The sequence below is a fragment of the Tamandua tetradactyla genome, chromosome 6, assembly GCF_023851605.1.
Source record: "Tamandua tetradactyla isolate mTamTet1 chromosome 6, mTamTet1.pri, whole genome shotgun sequence".
Lineage (NCBI taxonomy): Eukaryota > Metazoa > Chordata > Mammalia > Pilosa > Myrmecophagidae > Tamandua > Tamandua tetradactyla.
This window is the reverse complement of record NC_135332.1, coordinates 27,274,314-27,288,874: the sequence shown is the minus strand read 5'-3', so window position 1 is coordinate 27,288,874 and position 14,561 is coordinate 27,274,314. Positions and strand designations below refer to the sequence as shown.

Sequence of the window (14,561 nt, the reverse complement as noted above, 5' to 3'; positions counted from 1 at the left end):
CGTACCCCAGTCTGGACCGGCTGCAAGCCTCCCCAAAACCGTGAGTTCCCCAAGCCACGGCGGCCGGCACCCCTCCCCCACAGACTGTTTCCCAGAGGGAAAGGAAAGAGACACTAAACCTGGTCAAGGCAGAGGTCGCTCTTTGGGCTAATGGAAAAAGAGGAAAGGGGAGGAAATGGAGGTTTTTGTGGCTGTCTTTCTACGGAGGCTTGGCTGCCTCTGGATTCAGCGGCGGGACTTCTCGGGCTGCAGTTGCCCCAAGCATAGGCAGAAGCAGACGGCTTTCAGGGCTGTCTCCCACCTATGCCTTCCCCAGGGGAGGGTTGAAGGCCAACTCAGGTGGAATCCCACCCTCAAGGGATTCAGAACCCAGGGCTTGGCAATTTGAAGCCATTAAAACCAGCCTACAACCTCTCCTCTGTCTCCACCATGCCCCCAGCAGGAAGAGTCTTCCAAACTTAAAGGTGCTGCAACATCTTTTGCTGGTGGGACCCGAAGGCAGACAAGCACCACATACTGGGCAGGATAAGAAAAACAGAGCCCAGAGTCTTCACAGGGAAGTCTTTTAACCTGCTGGGTCTCACCCTCAGGGAAAACTGACGCAGGTGACTCCTTCCCCCTGAGAGGAGGACAGTTCAGTCTGGGAAAACCGGGCTGGAGTCTATAATACCTACGTAGACCCTCCTAAGGGTGGGGAGGGAAAAGGCACCATACGAGCAGGGCAAGAAACAAGAAAACAAGAACTGAAAAATTATCCTCTGTTAAACAAAACCTAAGCTAGAGGTCCAGAAAAAGCTGAACTGAAGGTCAAAGAACAGATAGACAACAAATTCATCTAGCAAGAAAACCCTAGGTAAGAGAAGTGAAAGCAATCTCCAGAATAAACTAATTAAGGTAATTAAATGTCTAGATGCCAGCAAAAAATAACAAATCACACCAGGAAAATTGAAGATATAGCCCAGTCAAAGGAACAAACCAATAGTTCAAATGAGATACAAGAGCTGAAACAATTAATTCAGAATATACGAACAGACATGGAAAACCTCATCAAAAACAAAATCAATGAATTGAGGGAGGATATGAAGAAGGCAAGGAATGAACAAAAAGAAGAAATGGAAAGTCTGAAAAAACAAATCACAGAACTTAGGGGAATGAAAGCTACAGTAGAAGAGATGAAAAAAACAGTGGAAACCTACAAGGGTAGATTTCAAGAGACAGAGGTTAGGATTAGTGAACTGGAGGATGGAACATCTGAAATCCAACAAGAAACAGAAACTATAGGGAAAAAAATGGAAAAATATGAGCAGGGACTCAGGGAATTGAATGATAATACGAAGCACACAATTATACGTGTTGTGGGTGTCCCGGAAAGAGAAGAGAAGGGAAAAGGAGGAGAAAAACTAATGGAAGAAATTATCACTGAAAATTTCCCAACTCTTATGAAAGGCTTAAAATTACAGATCCAAGAAGTGCAGCGTACCCCAAAGAGAATAGATCCAAATAGACATTCTCCAAGACACTTACTAGTCAGAATGTCAGAGGTCAAAGAGAAAGAGAGGATCTTGAAAGCAGCAAGAGAAAAGCAATCCATCACATACAAGGGAAACCCAATAAAACTATGTGTAGATTTCTCAGCAGAAACCATGGAGGCGAGAAGACAGTGGGATGATATATTTAAATTACAAAAAGAGAAAAACTGCCAACCAAGAATTCTATAACCAGCAAAATTTTCTTTCAAAAAATGAGGGAGAAATTAAAAAACATTTTCAGACAAAAAATCACTGAGAGAATTTGTGACCAAGAGACCAGCTCTGCAAGAAATACTAAAGAGAGCACTAGAGACAGATACAAAAAGACAGAAGAGAGAGATGTGGAGAAGAGTGTAAAAAGAAGAAAAATTAGATATGACATATAAAATCCAAAAGGCAAAATGGCAGAAGAAAGTACTACCCATACAGTAATAACACTAAATGTTAATGGATTGAATTTCCCAATCAAAAGACATAGACTGGCAGAATGGATTAAAAAACAGGATCCTTCTATATGCTGTCTACAGGAAACACATCTTAGACCCAAAGATAAACATAGGTTGAAAGTGAAAGGTTGGGAAAAGACATTTCATGCAAATAACAACCAGAAAAGAGCAGGAGTAGCTATACTAATATCCAACAAATTAGACTTCAAATGTAAAACAGTTAAAAGAGACAAAGAAGGATACTATGTACTAATAAAAGGAACAATTCAACATGAAGACATAACAATCATAAATATTTATGCACTGAACCAGAATGCCCCAAAATACGTGAGGCAAACACTGCAAATACTGAAAAGGGAAATAGACACATCTACCATAATAGTTGGAGACTTCAATTCCCCACTCTCATCAATGGACAGAACATCTAGACAGAGGATCAATAAAGAAACAGAGAATTTGAATATTACAATAAATGAGCTAGACTTAACTCTGGAATGTATTGGACATCACACCAACCTGTACAAACCAACAAGATCTTACTCCTTAGTCAAAGTTCCATGAAATTATGGTGTTCAAATAAGCTAAACATACAAATTAAATTAGATAGCATGCTACCAAAAATATAAATTTTGCACCAAATAAACATCTCTTCCTTTGGTCTCACACAGAAGTTGAAGTTTTAAATATGGTCAATATCATCCTTTACCCTGTATTCTGATTTACCTTAGTACTATCCGTATCAGCTTCATTCATATCTCTAATTGAAGTCTTACCACTTTTTCAGCATGTTGAACAGTTGCTGTATCAGGTAATGCTGACTTTCATAGTTGCTGAACTCTAGCTCTGGGTTTCAGGAGTCACACAGATACCCGAAGTTCGAGGGAATGGCCAGTGCATTTTAGGATTCTCTAGAGAAACAGAATCAACAGGAAATATTCATAAATATAAAATTTATAAAAGTGTCTCACGTAGCTATGGAAACATAGAGTCCAAATTTCGTTGGGCAGGCTGTGAAGCTGACGACACTGATGGAGGGTCTGGGTGAACTCCACAGGAGAGGCTCACCAGTTCTAGCAGGAAGAGACAGAGTGTCTCTTCTGAATCCTCCTTAAAAGCCTTCCATTGAGATTTAGCTTTTGCAATGTGACTGTGTGGTTGTGAAAACCTCGTGTCTGATGCTCCTTTTATATACCTTATCGACAATGAGTAGAACATATGGATTAAAAATAAATAAATAATAGGTAGAACAAATGTTAAAATGAATTTAGTAGATTGAAATGTTAGTGATCAGTGAAAGGGAAGGGTAAGGGGTATGGTATGTATGTTTTTTTTTCTCTTTTCTTTTTATTTCTTTTCCTGAATTGATGCAAATGTTCTAAAAAAATGATCATGATGATGAATATACAACTACGTGATGATATTATGAGTTACTGATTATATATGTAGAATGGAATGATCATATGGTAAGAATGTTTGTGTTCATATGTTGGTATGTTTAATAAATAAAATAAAATAAAGAATTTTGAACATGTACCCACAAACAAACAAATAAACCTTCCATTGATTAGATTAAACATCACTCATTGCAGAAGACATGACCCTTGGCTGAATGGAATAAGCTGTGGATACAAATGGAATCAGCTGTGGATACAGCTGATGTGATCATGATTTAAATCTATGAAATGTCCTCATAGCAACAGACAGGCCAGCACTTGCCCAACCAGACAAACGGGTACCACCACCTGCCCAAGTTGACACATGAACCTGACCATGACACTCCACCCCTTGTCAACTTGGCAACTGTACACATCACCTTAAACCATACTTAATTTCTAAATAGAAAACAATAAAAGACACATTTTTCCTTACCTAACGATACTTAACTGTCCTGCATACAACGGGAAACACATTAAATCTCCCCAGAATAGGGTGCAAGTCCTTGGGTAATATTCATTCTTAAACTTGATATCTTACAACTTAAATACTATAATATGAACAAAACAGCATTATAGTCTTCATTTCTGTAACTAATCATATGGTCATAGTTCATATTTGTCACTACCTTCTTCCACTACCCATTCCATGTTCCCTTTACCCACAGCAAGCACTTCAGCTGGCTGTGGTTCTTTGCCTGGTCGGGTGACTCAAACCTTCATTCTTGAAGTTTCAGAGCCACTGGTAGTCCTGCCTGGATTGGGTTGTTGCAGTTTTCCATTGATTTTAATCACAGGGCACAGTAGTACTAAAAGACGCCCTAGGGGATCTCCTATATTTCAGGAAAACTCTTTTTTACCTCCATTATGTAGTTGTAGTCCTATTTCCCCTGATAGTCCATCCCAGCCAGTAACGTGATCCCCTTCTTGGCTTGTTGATCCAGGGGTATGAGTAGCCCAAAGTGACCAGGTGACAGTCTTAGATTCCAGTTCAATGGAATCATTGTTGTGTCTCCTGGTGGAAGTACTCCCCCCCTTTTTTTTAGTTCCCTTTTGGAACTAAAACCTGTAGACCAACAGAGCTCAAGGTCGCAGGGACAAGAAGCAAAAAAGGATCGCTAAGGGTAATAGTGAGTGGTGCCACTTCCATTTCCACCTCTTGGTTCCTGGACCCATGGATCCTGGCTATGGGAGAAACAGCATCATCGAGTGGATGCTGATTCAGAGCTTACACAGCTTCCTGGAGAACATTACCTCAGCCCTTCAAGGTATTGCCACCTAGTTTGGACTGTAATTGAGTTTTCAAAGGCCATTCCACTATTCTATCAATCCAGCTGCCTCCGGATGATGGGGAGCATGGTAAGACCAGAGAACTCCATGAGCATGTGTCCATTCCCACTCTTCATTTACCATGAAGTGCATTCTTTGATCAGAAGCAATGCTGTGTGGAATACCATGACGATGAATAAGGCATTCTATAAGTCCATGAATGGTAGTTTTGGCAGAAGCATTGCGTGCAGGGAAAGCAAACCCATATCCAGAGTATGTATCTATTCCAGTTAGAACAAATCGCTTTCCCTTCCTTGAAGGGAGTGATCCAATATAATCAACCTGCCACCATGTAGCCGGATGATCACCTCAGGAAATGGTGCCATATGGGGGCTGACTGTGGGTCTCTGCTGCTGGCAGATTGGGCACTCAGCAGTGGCTGTAGCCAGGTCAGCTCCGGTGAGTGGAAGTCCATGTTGCTGAGCCCATGCATAACCTCTTACCACCATGACCACTTTGTTCATGAGCCCATTGGGCAATGACAGGACTTGCTGGGGAAAGAGGCTGACTGCTATCTACAGAGCAGGTCATCTTATCCACTTGATTATTAAAACCTTCCTCTACTGAAATCACCCTTTCCCCTTAGGGGATAGGTTTCCATTGCTTTTCACGTGGGCATTTCCCTGTCCCTTGGCCTTGGCTGGAGAAGCCCCAGCTGCCTCCTTGGCGTTCACATCACCCCACAGAGCCTTGAAGCTCTGGCTGCCACACTGGGGGTCTGCTGGGGGGCGCCCAGAGCCTCCCAGGCTTGGGAAAGTTCCGCGAGGTGGGCTGGGTGGGCAGAGGGGTGGGGCTCGCGTCTGAGGGGGAGAATGTCTGTGTGTGTTGGGAGTAACCGAGCTACACCCCTTCTCCCTGCCAGACCCACTAGCAGCAACGTACATGGCTCCGCTTCACATGGGAAGGCCCAGATATGTTTGTTTTTAAATATCTTTGTACCACACTGTCCATCAGAAGTATACAATTAATGGCTCACAATATCAACACATAGCTGTGTATTTTATCATTATGATCATTTTTAGAACATTTGCATCACCCCAGAAAAAGAAATAAAAAGGAAACCCTATACAACTCATGCCCCTTATTCCTCCCTCTAATTGACCACTAGTATTGCAATCTACCCAATTATTTTTTGCCCCTTATCTCCCCCCACTGCCATTAGGTATTTTTTGTCCTTAATTTTTACTCATCTGTCCATACCCTGGATAAAGGGAGCTTCTGCCACTAAGTTTTCACAATCACAGGGTCACATTGTAAAAGCTATAAAGTTATGCAATCATCTTCAAGAAACAAGGCTACCGGAATATAGTTTAACAGTTCCAGGTACTTCCCTCAGACACTCCAATACACCACAAACTATAAAGGGATATCTATATAATGCATAAGAGTAACCTCCAGAGTAACCTCTTGACTCTGTTTAAAATCTCTCAGACACTGAAACTTTATTTTTGTCTCATTTCCCTCTTCCCCCTTTTGTATTAGTTAAGGTTCTTTAGAGAAACAGAATCAACAGGAAATATCCGTAAATGTAAAATTTATAAAAGGGTCTCATGTAACCATGGGAACGTAGAGTCCAAAATCCACAGGGCAGGCTGCAAAGCTGACAACTCCGATGGAGGGTCTGGACAAACTCCACAGGAGAGGCTCACTGGCCGAAGCAGGAAGAGTGAAGAGAGAGTGTCTCTTCTGAATCCTCCTTAAAAGCCTTCCACTGATTAGATTAAACATCACTCATTGCAGAAGAGCATGCCCCTTGGCTGATTACAAATGGAATCAGCTGTGGATGCAGCCGACATGATCATGATTTAATTCTATGATATGTCCTCATAGCAACAGACAGGCCAGCACTTGCCCAACCAACCAAACGGACAGCACCACCTAGCCAAGTTGACACATGAATCTGACCATGACAGCCAGGTTATACACAAGGAGCTCAGCATATTAGACTTCAGAAGTAACAGTTACAACTAAGAGTAGATGTGACTGCTGTAAGACCTTACAATCTAGGAACCTTTACGTTGGGTCTTCCCCTGACAACCCATGGTCTCAAATTCAATTCTCAGAGTTTGCACATTATAGTTAGTCCATGTTAGTGAAGTGTTATAATATTTGTCTTTTCTTTTCTGTCTTATTTCATTCAACATACTGTCCTCAAGTTTCATTCACCTAGTTGCATGCCCCACAACTGAATTCCTTTCACATCTGCTCAATAGTTCATTGTATGTATATACCACAGTTCTCCTTTTCATTCCTTAATTGATGCACCCTTGGCCACCTTCATCCATTGCAAACCAAAACTGCCACCTTGAACACCAATGTGCAAATGCCCATTCCTGTCCCCACTCTCAGTTCCTCCAAGTATACACCCATATATGGGGTAGGAGGATCATATGGCAACCCCACCCCTAGCCTCCTGTGGAGCCACTGAGTGGCCTCCAGAGGGACTGCTCCACTCTGCTTCTTTACCAACAGTGAGTAGGTACATCTCTCTCTCCATGTTTTCTCCAGAACTGTTAGCTCTCTGTTCATTTTAAACGGTTTTATTCACACATCATACAATCCAACCTAAGTTAAAAATCAGTGGTTCCATCATGAAACCATAAATGTTGGAGAGGATGTGGAAAAACTGGGACATTTATGCACGGCTGGTGGGAATGTGTAATGATGGAGCCACTATGGAAGACTGTTTGGCGGTTCCTTAGGAAACTAAATATCGAGCTGCCCTATGACCCAGCAATAGCACTACATGGTATATACCCGGAAGAGCTGAAAGCAATGACACAAACAGACATTTACACACTGATGTTCATAGCAGCATTATTCACAATTGCTAAAAGATGGAAACAATCCAAATGCCCATCAACAGATGAGTGGATCAACAAAATGTAGTATATACATAAGATGGAATATTATGCAGCAGTAAGACAAAATGACATCCTGAAGCACATGACAAGATGAATGAGCTTTGAATACATAATCCTGAGTGAAATTGGCCAGACACAAAAGGACAGATACTGTATGATTCCACTTTTATGACCAGCATAAAGGTATAATCAGAGACTTACAATGTAGAATAGAGAGGACTTAGAGATACATAAACAGTAGAAATGGGTGAACCGTTAGCTAATGAAGTTGAACTCTGATGTAAGGAAATAGATAGGAGTGAAGGTGATTCTCTAGTGGGTCTAGAAGTAATATTACTATATTGATTATTACAAGATTGAATGGGGTTGTATAGACCTACGTATCCCACTGACTCACACTAGAAACATGAATGAGTTCTTGTAAGAATTACTTCAAAGATATGATTCTTGTACAAAGAGTGTTTAAATCCAGGGAACAAGGGGAAACTGCTATTGCATGCTATGAGCTATGTTCAAAAGGAAACCATCAGCACTACCACAGCAACAGCAGAGGTAAATAACGGGGTGAGGGGCAAGAGTTAAGAGGAGGTTTAGATCTCCTATTTAGTGAGGGTGTGTTTATTGGTTTTCTTTCTCTTGGGAACAACAGAATTATCCAAAATTGAGAATGTTGGTGGACATTGGGCTCTCTACATGATGCCCGATGAATGCAGGTGGCTGAAGGATGCACTGACGGAGAAGTAGATTGGTGAATGATGGTGTATATTCATGAACAAAGGCTGTGCTGCTACAAAAAGGCACATTGTCGTGAGGCACGCAACAACGTGAATGAACATGTGGGATATTTGATGAGACAAAATAAGGCAGAAACAAAACACCAGTGGTACGGTCACCTTTAGAAAATGCTTATAAGAAAACAGGGGCCTAGATCTTTTAGAGCAGACATGTTAAGTCTGGACTTGTGATTATTATTTCTGGATTTTGAGAAGTTGTTTTATATATATATTTAGAGATAAGAGCAAAGCCAAACAGGGTGGGGTTAAAGTAATTCAGAACATAGGGGTAAGGAAGACAGTGTCTATATTTTAGAACCACACATATTCTTTGAGACCAATGGAGGAAAGATATATTTGAACTGGAACTGAAATTTTCTGTAGTGCATAATCTAATTCAACCTATCTCTATAGCTCATTTGAACAATTGAAACACAGGAAGCCCAGAATAAGAAAGAGGTCCTTTAATCCTGTATAGATTTTGTAATACCTGGAAACATCCTAGCGTATACTAACCAGATAATCAAAAAGTATTGGCAAAGTCCCCTGAGGGAGGGGAGAAAGACTATGGAACTATTAAACCTTACCATAAAGGAATCCCCTGATACTGTGTCAAACTTTAGGGACACCCACATCAATAGGCCATGCCCTCAATCATGAGGCTTACTCTTGTGAAGCTTATGTAGGTAGCGAAGAAGCTTAGACTACCTATAGGCATGCCTAAGAGTTAACTTATGGAGGACCTCTGTTGTTGGTCAGATGTGGCCTCAGTCTCTCTAAGCCCAATTCTGCAAGTGAAATAATTGCCCTCCCCCTACGTGGGACATGACATCCAGGGGTAAAAATCTCCCCGACAACATGGGAGAGGACTCCCGGGAATGAACCCAGACCTAGCACCATGGGATCAACAATTCCATTCTGACCAAATGGGGGAAAAGAAGTGTAATTAATAAATTATCAGTGGCAGAGAGAGTTCAGATAGAGTCGAGAGGCTACTCTGGAGGTTGCTCTTACGCAAGCTTCAGGTAGACATTGCTACCTATCATAACCTGCCAACCCCCAACCAGGACCATTCCAGCCAATCCTAGAACACGTAGAGCAGTTTATAAGATTCCACAAGGGTTCCATGCGCCAGAGAAACTTGCCAGACACCTACAACCTCCAGATGGGTCCCTGGTTCAGATAAGTCCTGAAACCTAGCCCAACCTCCCCAGAACATCAGAGAGTTCCATCTCCCTACCCCGTATTAGTGACAGATCCTTCCAATATCAAAAATTTTAAATGGCCATAGCCCAAACAACCCCAAAGAGAGGTATGGAAAGATCAAAGTTGATGGTGAAATTATACATAGAAGATAGAACTTAACAAATGAATATGAATGCTGAATCATTAAATTGATATCTCTTTTAGTCTCCAGTATTTCAGAGTAGCTAAAAGTAAAAACCTGAAATTGTGAAATTGTAACCCATGTCAAAGTCTGAAATATGTTCTACAACTAATTGTGGTGCTGTGCTTGGAAATTTATAGCTTTTTTGTATATATGCTATTATTCACCAAAAAAAGAAGGAAAAAAGTTGATTGTGATAATAAAAAAGTATTTAAGCCTTCTAGCCTCCTATATTCTGGAGCAGCTAGAAGGAAAAACATGAGAGGATCGTATGGTAGCCCATGACAAACTCTGGGATCTATCCTGTAACCACTTTTTGAAGAGTGCTTCGAAAACAGTTGCTGGGGGAATGGTGAGAAAGGGGGGAAAATTCAAATTTTTGATATTCTCACAAGCAGTGGGGGACAACAAAAGCAATAGGCTGAGTTTTTCTCATTTCTTGTTCTCAAGAAAAGTAAGCAATTAACCAATATTTACTAAATACCCACAATCCACTCAGAAAGTTACTAATCCCTGAATAGATTCATAAATTCAGCATGATCAAGTAAAAGGGCGCTCACCACCTAGATAGGGAAACTAACCCTAATGAAAGAATTCATTGTATATAGCATCTTGTGCTGAGTGCCAAGTGCCAAGCTGAACATACTCGCTAGAAGTTTGATGAAAGAAGTAATCGTAAATTCAAGTGAATAGGAAAAACACATAAAAGACGGAGCCAGAATTGAACTTTGGATGAGCAGTTTGGCTAAGTTAGTCACTATTAATTCTTCTCTTCCCTGCCCACATATACATCAAATGCATGACACTATCTTGTCGGCTATACCTTCAAAATTTATGTAGAAGCTGACCATTTCTTATCATCTCCACTGCCGTGCCATCACCACAGACTAAGGCAACGCTACCTCATACCTGAATTACTGTAAGGAGACTTATTTTGATCTCTCAGCTTCTTCCTTGCCCTCTCTGGTAGTTTGATCACCTCTCTAATAAACTATTGCACTGGAACCATTGTATATGATTGGGTTCCTCCATCTTGCTGGAGGTTCCTCCTCCAACTCGCTCTGGGGCACACAGCTGGAGCTAGAGTGAAGCCTGAGGGGTGGGAAGTAGGCCAGGTGTGGTGGTTTGCAACTACTATGTACCCCAGAAAAGGCCATGTGCTCTTAATCCATTCCTGTGGGTACAGACCTATTGTAGGTGGGATCTTTTGATTAGGTTATTTCAGTTGCAATGTCCCAAGATGGGTCTTAATCCTTTTACTGGAGTCCTTTATAAGAGAGGAATTTAAGAAGTTCATAGAGAAAAGCCCCAGAGAACCTAAGAGAGGAAGCCACTGGAACCAGAAGCTGAAAGCAATGAAACCCAGGAACAAAGGACCAGCAGATGGCCAGCCACGTGCCTTCCCACATGATAAGACGAGTCCCGATACCAGCAGCCAGTTTTTCAGAGTCCAGGAATCGTCCTACTGATGCCTTGAGTTGGACATCTTCCCAGTAAAGTTAATAAATCCTCATTGTAAAAGCCAAAAAAAACCCACAAAAAACAAAAAAACACTATTGCTTTTTTATTTCTTTGCTTTGTATATATCTTATACTATACAATAAAAAAGTTGAAAAAAATAATCAATGGTTCCTGGTGTAATCACATAGCCATGCCTTTACCAACACTATCTATATGAGGACATTTCCATTTCTTCTGCAAAGAATCCCATGCCCCTTCCCCACATCCCCCCTGATATTTAACTTTGTCTTATTTCCTTTGTTACATTCAAAGGAAGCATATTACAATGTTATTGTTAACTTAAGGCCCTAGTTTGTATTGATTGTATTCTGCCCCCCATACCATCCCATTTTCAACACCTTGCAATGTTAACTTTCATTTGTCCTCCCTCATGCAAAACATTCCTGTTTGTACATTTAATCATCATCATCGTTCACTCTAGGCATTGCTAAATTATATCATCCCAGTTCTTATCCCCTATCTTTCCTTTTAATATCTATCATACATGCCCCAGCCCTCCTCCCTCAACCACACTCACATTCAGTGTATTTATATTCTTGTGCTGCCATCAGAGGATTGCACTGTATTGTGCTATCCATACATGGATCTCTATCTCCTGATAACCTGTGTTCTTTTTTTTCTTTTGCGTGAGACCTCCAGCTTCGTTTTTTTTCCTCAAGATACATAACCTGTGTTCTTAACTTTAACTCTTGAAGTTCGCTCGTTAATGTTAGTTCATATTAGCGAGAACATACAGTATTTGTCCTTTTGTTTCTGGCTAATTTCACTCAACAAGTTGTCATCAAGGTTTATCCACATTGATACATGCTTCATGACTTTATTCTGTCTTACAGCCATGTGATATTCCATCGCATGGACATTTGGGCCATTTCCATCTCTTGGCAATCTTGAGTAATAATACTACCATAAACACTGATGTGCAAATGTCTATTTGTGTCCCTGCCTTCCGTTCTAGTTTGCTAGCTGCCAGAATGCAATAAACCAGAAACGGAATAGCTTTTAAAAGGGGAATTTAATAAGTAGCTAGTTTACAGTTCTAAGGCCAAGAAAATGTCCCAATTAAAACAAGTCTATAGAAATGTCCAATCTAAGGCATCCAGGTAAAGATACCTTGGTTCAAGAAGGCCGATGAAGTTCAGGGTTTCTCTCTCAAGTGGAAGGGCACATGGTGAACACAGAGTTTTTCTCTCATCTGGAAAGGCACATGGTGAACACGGTCAGGGTTCCTCTCTCATCTGGAAGGGCATGTGGCCAACACGGCGTCATCTGCTACTTCCTCTCCTGGCTTCCTGTTTCATGAAGCTCCTGGGAGGCATTTTTTTTCTTCATCTCCAAAGGTCACTGGCTGGTGGACTCTGCTTCTTGTGGCTATGTCGTTCTGCTTTGCTCTCTCTGAATCTCTCTCCAAAATGTTTCCTCTTTTATAGGATTCCAGTAAACTAATCAAGACCCACCCGAATGGGTGGACAATGCCTCCACCTAATCCAGTTCAATAACCACTCTTGATTAAATCACACCTCCACAGAGATGATTTAATTATAGTTTCAAACATACAATACTGAATAGGGATTAGAAGAAATGGCTGCTTTTACAAAACGGGATTAGGATTAAAACATGGCTTTTCTAGGGTACATACATCATTTCAAACCAGCACACCTCCAAATATATACCTAAATCTCTTTTAAAATAGTTTTACCAGTAGAATAATTTCTCCAAAGCTTTTGGACCCAAGAGTCAAAGTCTCCCAGTTCACATCCACCCTCTTCCCAAGCCAGTTCCCTCACTCACCAAGAATTCATGACCAACTGCCAATTACCTTGTGTTAAACCATCCTCCCCCATTCTGGGGCATCTTCCAAGGCCTCACTGTATTGCTCATGGACATACTGTGTTGTTATCTGCTGACTTGATTGTTTTCCCCTGGTGATGTAAACTTAATAGAGAGGTGAACTAATAGCCTAACAATCCAGAAGAGTAACTTTTTTGATTATAAAGATGAACAACAAAGCTCTTCTGTTTCCTTCCTTTACCACTCTCACCCACCTTCAGTTACAGATATGATGTTATGAAGACGTTTTAACAAGCTTATTCCAAGGATGATTCAAGTGCCCAGTTAACCATCCCCCTGTCTTGAGGGAGGGGTCAGTTAGGGAGCAGTTGAACAAGGCATGCTCCTTAAAACTGGAACACACACTTTTCCATCTAGTAAGTTTAATGCAAGGAATTATTGGGTGCAATAGTACAAAAAGGATGCAAGGGTTCAAAACACATATTCTGCCCTCTAGGAAACCTCACAACAGGGCTAGATGGTCTTGTAGGGTCTGCCCAGCCTAATGCTCAGAAATTCCAGCTTTGAAAACAATGAATGCTCCAAGGGAGGGTGGGAAGTGTTTTTATGTGTCTTAAGAAGTGGGACCTGTGTCTCCCTGACTTCACCCATCCTGCGGAATCACTGGGGGATTCTTGTGGAAAATAGGTGGAAGGAATTTCTGGTCCCGTTTCCTTCCCTTTCAGAGTCTCAGGCTCCCCTAAGGTTCACCATTATTCTGTTCCCCATTTCATAATGAATGGACGTCTGGATGCACTAAGTTCCCCCCACCCTGGTGGTTCTGTAGGCCTTCCACCCCCTTCCCTCCAGCCTCACAGTTCACCACAGCCAGCGCAGAGCTTCCAGGCCATTCCATCCTACTCTCGTTGACTAAATTCTAGAACTTAGTTTTAATTCTCATGAGTCATAAACAAAACGAACCCCTACTCCTTTACTAAGCTGGAGTGTTTCTTCACAAACGCACCCTCCCTCCTATCCACGCTCCTAGGCAGGAGAAATTTTATGCCTTATTTTTTCAGCACTAAAAAAACCTAAAATCTAAGAAGTTAGTACTAACTCCGTAGGGGTCTCCCTATGCTACTCTTTGATTTGTATTTCATTCATTCATTCAATCATTCATTCCTCTCAATAAACACACGTGTATTTTGAACGGGAAATCAAATCCACCAACGTAGAGAGTCCTTTCCATGTTCAAATTGCCCAAAGCAGGCTAAATAATACTTCCTTATTCATACAACCTTCCATAAGTGTATTGTTTCATTAAATATACCAGTTTTTTTCCCCTATTATTTCTTCGTCTTCAGTTTTATTTTAAGCCCGACAGTCTAGCTCCACGTCCCTCCTTTGCAACTTTTTCTTTCCTTAACCTGGAGGAACCACGCAGCGGAGGAGGTCGAGTCTTGCGACCCGGAAAGCTACCCTGGAGCTGAGAGTTGGGGAGCTAATTGATCA

General features: G+C 41.4%; 1 long non-coding RNA gene across 5 annotated transcripts in view; it reads right to left on the bottom strand.

The window, feature by feature from the left end:
- Nucleotides 1-14,066, bottom strand: part of LOC143687493 (uncharacterized) — a 39,417-nt gene extending 25,351 nt beyond the window's left edge. The window contains exons 1-3 of one of the 5 annotated variants that reach the window (XR_013177554.1): nucleotides 13,926-13,985; nucleotides 13,099-13,214; nucleotides 2,749-2,883 (exon numbers count right to left, since the gene is read on the bottom strand). This is a non-coding gene — a long non-coding RNA (uncharacterized LOC143687493). The other 4 variants (XR_013177555.1, XR_013177556.1, XR_013177557.1 and 1 more) reach the window with 4 other exon arrangements.
- Nucleotides 14,067-14,561: the final 495 nt, after the last annotated feature.